This window comes from Argentina silus (genome assembly GCF_951799395.1).
Source record: "Argentina silus genome assembly, chromosome: X".
Classification (NCBI taxonomy): domain Eukaryota; kingdom Metazoa; phylum Chordata; class Actinopteri; order Argentiniformes; family Argentinidae; genus Argentina; species Argentina silus.
Window position 1 is genome coordinate 52,524,409 of NC_139653.1, and position 8,096 is coordinate 52,532,504.

Here is an 8,096-nt window from a genome sequence, read left to right on the forward strand (position 1 = left end):
TGTTGTTGTTGTTGTATGCTGTATATGTTGATGTTGTTGTTGTTGTAGTTGTTGTTGTATGCTGTATATGTTGTTGTTGTTGTTGCTGTATGCTGTATGCTGTATGCTGTATATGTTGACGTTGTTGTTGTTGTTGTTGTATATGTTGTTGTTGTTGTTGTATGCTGTATATGTTGTTGTTGTTGTTGTTGTATGCTGTATATGTTGACGTTGTTGTTGTTGTTACTGTATGCTGTATGCTGTATATGTTGACGTTGTTGTTGTTGCTGTATGCTGTATGCTGTATGCTGTATGCTCTATGCTGTATATGTTGACGTTGTTGTTGTTGCTGTATGCTGTATGCTGTATGCTGTATGCTGTATGCTGTATATGTTGACGTTGTTGTTGTTGTTACTGTATGCTGTATGCTGTATATGTTGACGTTGTTGTTGTTGCTGTATGCTGTATGCTGTATGCTGTATGCTGTATGCTGTATATGTTGACGTTGTTGTTGTTGTTACTGTATGCTGTATGCTGTATATGTTGACGTTGTTGTTGTTGCTGTATGCTGTATGCTGTATGCTGTATGCTCTATGCTGTATATGTTGACGTTGTTGTTGTTGCTGTTTGCTGTATGCTGTATATGTTAACATTGTAGAGCTGCTCTGCCTCAGCCATTCTGTTGCATTGTGAACTTGTATTGAATGTAATGACAAATAAACCAAACTGGACTTGAGTAGGACAGACCGCTGCCTCTCTCACTTTGTTGAGTGTGAGAGGGATTAGGCCCACTGGAGGGAAGGCACATAGGAGCATGCATGGAGAGAGAAAGTCTCCTGTGTGTGTGTGTGTGTGTGTGTGTGTGTGTGTGTGTGTATGTGTGTGTGGTGTGTGTGTGTGTGTGTGTGTGTGTGTGTGTGTGTGTGTGTGTATGTGTGTGTGTGTGAGTGCGCTTGGCCAGTGTGTCCGGGCCTAGTGGAGCGCGGTGATCTGTGATCACGATGAATAACAGACATTGCATGTTTTTCTGTGATGCGAACAGATCTATGTCTCCAAACCTCTTGGACGACCTGTGGGGATCATCGCCATTCCCCTGAAAGGAGTCCTCCCTGTGACAGTAAGTCCTCTGCTGTGTTAATTTTTCCTGGCACATGAGTGGCCCTGGGGAACTGTGACTTCAAGCTGTATACAAAGGCTCTATCAAGACAATTGGTCACTTGTATTTTATGCCTGGTAAATCCGGATCAGACAGGCTTCATAAAAGGGCCGTCTGGTTTCGGACAATATCTGCTGTTTACTACATATTATTGATGGTCCTCTGTGGCTCAGTTGGTAGAGCATGGCGCTAACAATGCTAAGGTTGTTGGTTTGATTCCATATATACTGAAATGTATGCACTCACTGCAATGTATGTCGCTTTGGATAAAAGCGTCAGCTAAATGGCATATTTGATATATTATTGATGCTGCCCCTGCTCAGAAGCAGCCTTGTACAGTCTTTTCTCTGGTTGCAGAGAAGGCCTTTGGCACATGGAGTGGGACTATCTATGGGAAGTTTTGAATTGGTTTGGCTTCGGACCCTCATTTATCCATATGGTTCGTACCCTCTATGCTAGTCTTGCTGCACACGTTCAAACAGGCCCTCTGTGGTTCAGTTGGTAGAGCATGACACTAACAATGCTTAGGTTGTGGGTTTGTTTCCTGCTGGGACCATACATACTGAAAAATGTATCACACGCACTGCAATGTAATTCACTTTGGGTAAAGGCGTCAGCTAAATGGCATATATTGTTATTATATTATAGGCCACCTTGGGCCACGTTTGTATTGCATAGGAGTACTAAACAAGGATGCATTCTTTCCCCTGGGTTATTTGCATTCTTGCTGGAACCTTACATACTTACTTACCATTACTGAGTGGAGCTAAATGTTCCCAGATGCAGATGATTGATTCGTTTGGAATGGGCAAACATGCTCAAATCAGTCTCTCCACCTTAACACGTCCAAACAAGTTTGGTGGCCTCTCTTTGTCCAGTTTTATGGTCCTCTGTGGCTCAGCTGGTAGAGCTTGGTGTTAAGGTTGTGGGTTCGATTCCAGCTGGGACCATATATACTGGAAAATGTATGCGCTCACTACAATGTAAGTCGCTTAGAATAAAAACAACACAGCGAAATGGCGTATATAATAGTTTAAAATTGTACAATTGGTCATTCCAGCTGAGATCTTTCAAGATACATTACAGAATGCCATGTCCCACCTTGTGTGCAAAAAATGACGAAATTCCATCGATCGATTCAATTGCATGGCTAATAAAACATTGTTTATTTTGTTTTGTTTGTATTAAGTTAAAGCATAAAAAGGTATACCCACTCCAGCCCAATTCAAAACACCCAAAAGTGCAACACTACAAACCAAACCAGCACCACTACAGCGAACTCCACCACACCAGCCAACTCCATGCCTGGAGACACCACACCAGCCAACTCCATGCCTGGAGACACCACACCAGCCAACTCCATGTCTGGAGACACGCCACCAGCCAACTCCATGTCTGGAGACACGTCACCAGCCAACTCCATGTCTGGAGACACCACACCAGCCAACTCCATGTCTGGAGACACCACACCAGCCAACTCCATGTCTGGAGACACGCTACCAGCCAACTCCATGTCTGGAGACACGCCACCAGCCAACTCCATGTCTGGAGACACGCCACCAGCCATGGTTCTAGAAAAGGAAAGAAAGTTTAGTTTGAGAAAAGGACTCTTAAAGCTTTGATAAACATTACTGTAAAAATGCGAACAAATAGCAATTGTGAATAAACAGCAGTCAGCACTCCTCATGAGCCAGTCTACAATCAGTCTACCTGCCTACATCTGCTACAGCTTGCAAGAGGACTGAAAAGCCTCGGGCGCATTGCTGAATACTTTGTGTCCTACAAGACCCAGTACATCTGATTCCAACTACAGCATGACCAAGGAGCAAGGAGTTGGAGTGTATTGAGTGTAATACAATAGTGATTACAATACAGTAATTACAGTGATTACTATCAGTGAATAGTGATTACAATACAGTAATTACAGTGATTACTATCAGTGAATAGTGATTACAATACAATGCCCACAGCCCAGACCTCTGTTCTCCCTGGGGGTGTGCACATGTGTTACTCAGGGAGTGGGGATTGATTGATTGATTGATTGATTGATTGATTGATTGATTGATTTATTGGCAAATAAATCATGGTTTGGTATAGGGCTCTTCAGTGTCCCATAGTGAGGGGTTGAACCGAGTCGACTGAAAGAGAACCTGTGTTTTCTTACTCTGTGTGTATCAATGACTAGATTCCATTATATTTTATTAATCAAACTCATTTATAATATATGCCACATAGCTGACGCTTTTATCCAAAGCGACTTACATTGCAGTGAGTGCATACATTTCAGTATATATGGTCCCAGCGGGAATCAAACCCACAACCTAAGCATTGTTAGCATCATGTTATACCAACTGAGCCACAGAGGACCACAAAACTCATATGCTAAAACTCATACGTCATCCTGGTTTCGCTGATGCAGTGGGGCCTATTTGTTTGAGGAGCTGTTTTTGTTTTGTTGAGCTTGAAGGGTAAACCTGTATGATTACTACATTCTTTGTTGCGTTAGAGACTCTGCGGGAGCTAACAGACCTTTATTTGTAGTCTGAATTATTCCTCAGTTTCAGTAACAGTGAAAGGTCCCTGTAAGCGTTGAGGAATGTGACCTCCATTATGAAAGTTAAATGAAGGGCTTAGTGCATAAACAGCATACTTTCAGTTCAAGTGAACTTGACTGACAGATCTTCCTGTCTGTTGGCCTGTTGTATGTGGCCTTCGGATACTCTGCCTTGCTGTCTGAATCCTTGAACAGGTTGAGATGAATTATTAACAGTAATGGCATTACTCTTAATGTCTACCAGGTCAAACAGTAGATGTTTATGCTTGGCCATGTGACCTGAAAGGACTAATGACCAGTGAGCATGCTGCCTGATGTTGTTTGGCTAGGTAAATAGTGTAAATGCTCTGGGTAGACGTCCAGATACAGGATAAACTTACCGTCTCCAAATCCTGACTATGGGTGAGAAATACAGATCCTAAAGTGACCTTATGTCAGTGTCTAGGAACAACTACTGTTATAGGTGCCTGACAGACCCCCCCTCATTGTCATCTTTGACCAGAATATTCTCTGTAAGGCCAGGTCTGTGTTGGACAGTGAAGACTACCCCCTTCACCCCCTTCACCCCCTTCACTCTTAATATGAAAAACTCCCCTCGGACCGTAGATTCCGAGTACCCTGGGTCAAGTGCAATAGGAGTAAAAACTCTTTCATTCCCAGTGCAATAAACCTGCTTAATTTGCACATGCAAACTTGCACTTTACATCATTGATGTCCTCCATGATTGTTCTGTTCTGTTGTAATTGTATACAGTATTATTATTATTATTATTATTATTATTATTATTATTATTATTATTATTATTATTATTATTATAATATTTGTATATCATATGTTTTTAATTGTGACCCCTGACTGCAAGCCGAGTTTCACATCTTGACTTCGATTTTATATTTTTGTATTATTATTATCATTATCATTATTATTATTATTATTATTATTATTATTATTATTATTATTATTATTATTATTATTATTATTATTATTATTATTATTATTATCATTATTAACTGAACAGTAAGAGCAAGTATTTGGATACCCAATTCTTATTTGGGGGTCAGTTGACTACTGTAAATAAAAAAAATAAAAAAAGTAATCCTTCCTTTCTCTAGCATGACTGCCAATGGCCCCTGGTCCTAGCATATGTATTTTCTTATGATGACTGATGTATAGATGATTCACTTACTTTAGACAAATGTACTTGTTGTAAGTCGCTTTGGATAAAAGCGTCTGCTAAATGTAAAAGAAATAAAAAATTAATTAATTTAAATTTTCAACTGAAAATTAGAAGCTTTTTAATCAAAAAATGTTCCTTCCTGAATAAAAACCGAATTTAACCCAACCCTGTTCTGCTGATGAATGCACAAACAGCCAATGACATCACATCTATAGTTCAGAGTTCAGATAGGAGAAATCAATGTCCTACCCTCCTATCATATTACTACAGCTACTATTCAGCTTTAAATCCCAAAGGCTGATAGGATATCTGGTACAAATACATTACATTTAAAGCGTTTGCTCATGTAATATACTCTCTCACAATGGTCTTGTTACATCGGCCTGGTTATAGGATTTGAGCCACAAACAGTACGCCCTGTTTATTACCATTCACCCGCTTCAGCAAATAACCGCTTCAGCAAATAACCGTTCCAGCAAATACCAGACATATAAATACCAGACATATAAATACCAACTGGAAATGTTGATAGTGATTAAGTATTGCCCACAGACACCGAGATCCGTTTTGAATTGGAGGGGGGGATGGTGTGTATTTGATACTGTTAGATATACTGTATTATTTCCATACGTTCAATGGAGGGTGAGATTAACGCAAGAGTTATGCAACAACACGGTCCCCTGGAGTCCGGTCATCAATTAATCAGCTTAACAACACCAACTGGGCTGTCTCTGTGCTGGAGTGTGATATTGTACTGTGTGCTACTGTATCTAAAATGTCTGGCCTGTGTGTTTCTGACCATGGTTTGAATTACACAGTGACACTTTGTCTACTCGTCAATATTTGGAAGCACTATAGTAACTGCTATTGATAAAGTTTTTATTTTTATTTTTTTTATTATTGCACAAACTATTCATACAAGAATGTTCCAGAATTGATAAACATGTATAATCATTGTCAGCAATTATACACATTCATGCATACATGTGTTATATTGGCTACCATTATACTATTTGAATGGTTATACCCATAGACGCTACTGTATGTGGATACCAAGCAGAAAACTGTTCATGTGAACCCCAATTGTGACACACAATTCTGCATGTTGAATCGCTGCAACCCAGGGGGAATCTTCTTATTTTACTGATGCATCACAAATCTTAGAGAGAAAAGAGACACTCAAACATCAAGCAGCAATAGTTTTAATGTTTGATTTATTGAACAAATACAATATGGAAATCGATCGTTCTTCACAAGGCAATTGGTTGACATGGAGTTCAGGCTCTTTGCTTGACAGTCAGGTGATTTGTCAAAGAGCACTTAGAGGAAGTCTCACAGAAAGCATGAACAACATCTGTCCTACAAAGAGCATTCACAATATAAACCATATAGATCATAGACATTCACAATTAAAGTTCATAGGATTTCGCTAAATTTTAATTTCCACTGGTCAATACCATTGATATAATCTCTCTGTTAGCATTGCTTTGCCGTACATATTTCTTGTGAGTTGTGATCTTATTGGAAAAACAAACTGAATAGCACTTGGTTTAGGCAGGTTAAAGTTGGCTGATTGACAAAGGCTGGTTTGTGATTGTCTGTATACAGTAGATCTTGATGACTCTCAGGAAAGACATGCATGTGCCTTTGTATAAATGATTGCCATTCAAGCGTGGCACAGAAAGAGTGAGTAAAGAAAGGGTGATCCCAGAATATCATTCTGGATTCCTTCACATATAACTGACTTTCCTGTTGAAGGGGCAATCTGGGATTCAAATAAAAACAAAGCGGTCACTCCTGCCACTTGATTTGGTAAACAGCTGAGGGATGGGACTGGAGAAATGCAACCACTCTCAAATTAATAGAAGGAGCTATGGATGCAAGGACTGACCATCCATGAGATCAAAAATAATAGTTTTAACCATGTTTTGAAGCCCCACAGTGTTTGTTTACAATTACATAGCTTATAAACAATGGAGTTAACAGGGTTATATTTTGGGTTCTGATGGGGTAAAACAGTTGAACTAAGCTGATAAGGAATTCATAAATTATATTCTTCAACATTCAATGGCTATATATCATTAATCTAAAAGTCCCAAAATGTATATACCAATCCCAGATTGCCTCTTTAATTACATTATACAAACACTGTTCAGGTCAGTATGACTTCTGTGGCTGTATGCATGGAGAGACATCCCTTACTGTCTTTCTCCATTAACTGCCAATGAGACCACTAGTAACACTGACAACTGCTGCATCACTCTGCTGATGAGGTAATACGTTTGAGAGGCAATACATGTGAATAATGCTGGTCCTGGTACTCTCCACACAAGCAGAATATTCCACATACATCTATGGGCTAGGGTGAAATGAATAGGTCTAAGATGCAGACTTGTGCTATTTCACGGGTATTGATGCGTGTTAAAGAACAGTAACCTCTTCTTGAATTGAATTTCAAGCTAATGCCACAGTGTCATCATCATCATCATCATCATCATCACAGGGTCATAATCAAAAGGAATATTTACAGTCCATCCATCTATATTCCGACAACAATTGTATATTGTTTTTACTTTAATCCTAGCTTGTTTTGAGATTATTTGAAGGGAGGAAAAAATAACCCTAGCCCAGTGAAAAGAAAAAGACAAATTTTCCGGCTTTAAAACCAGTTCTCGAGGCAAGAAAGCATGTCCAATTAATTTCTTCTCTGTGCTAATCTCCAGGTCCCACTGGTCCTGGGGGATGTGTGGTTCATGAAAAGCACTTTGTTTGTGGGATTACTGAGTTGTTGCTCTGCTAATTCTGCTTCATGGCTCAACCAGGACCTTTAGCCATAGTACATGACGGGTACACTGGAGGAGGATGACCATATAGCCTCCCTAGGGCCTAGAGGACATCTATTATGGCCTCCCGAGGGCCTAGAGGACATCTATTATGGCCTCCCGAGGGCCTAGAGGACATCTATTATGGCCTCCCGAGGGTATAGAGAACATCTATTATGGCCTCCCGAGGGCCTAGAGGACATCTATTATGGCCTCCCGAGGGTATAGAGGACATATATTATGGACATTTGTGTATATTAAAACATCCAGCTTCAAAGAAAATGCAATATACTGTAGTAGAAAGTGTGCTGGAAGATCCGATGAATATTTTATTCTATTTTAGTCATATATGTGGTCCTCTGTTGCTCAGTTGGTAGAGCATGGTGCTAACAACACTTAGGTTGTGGG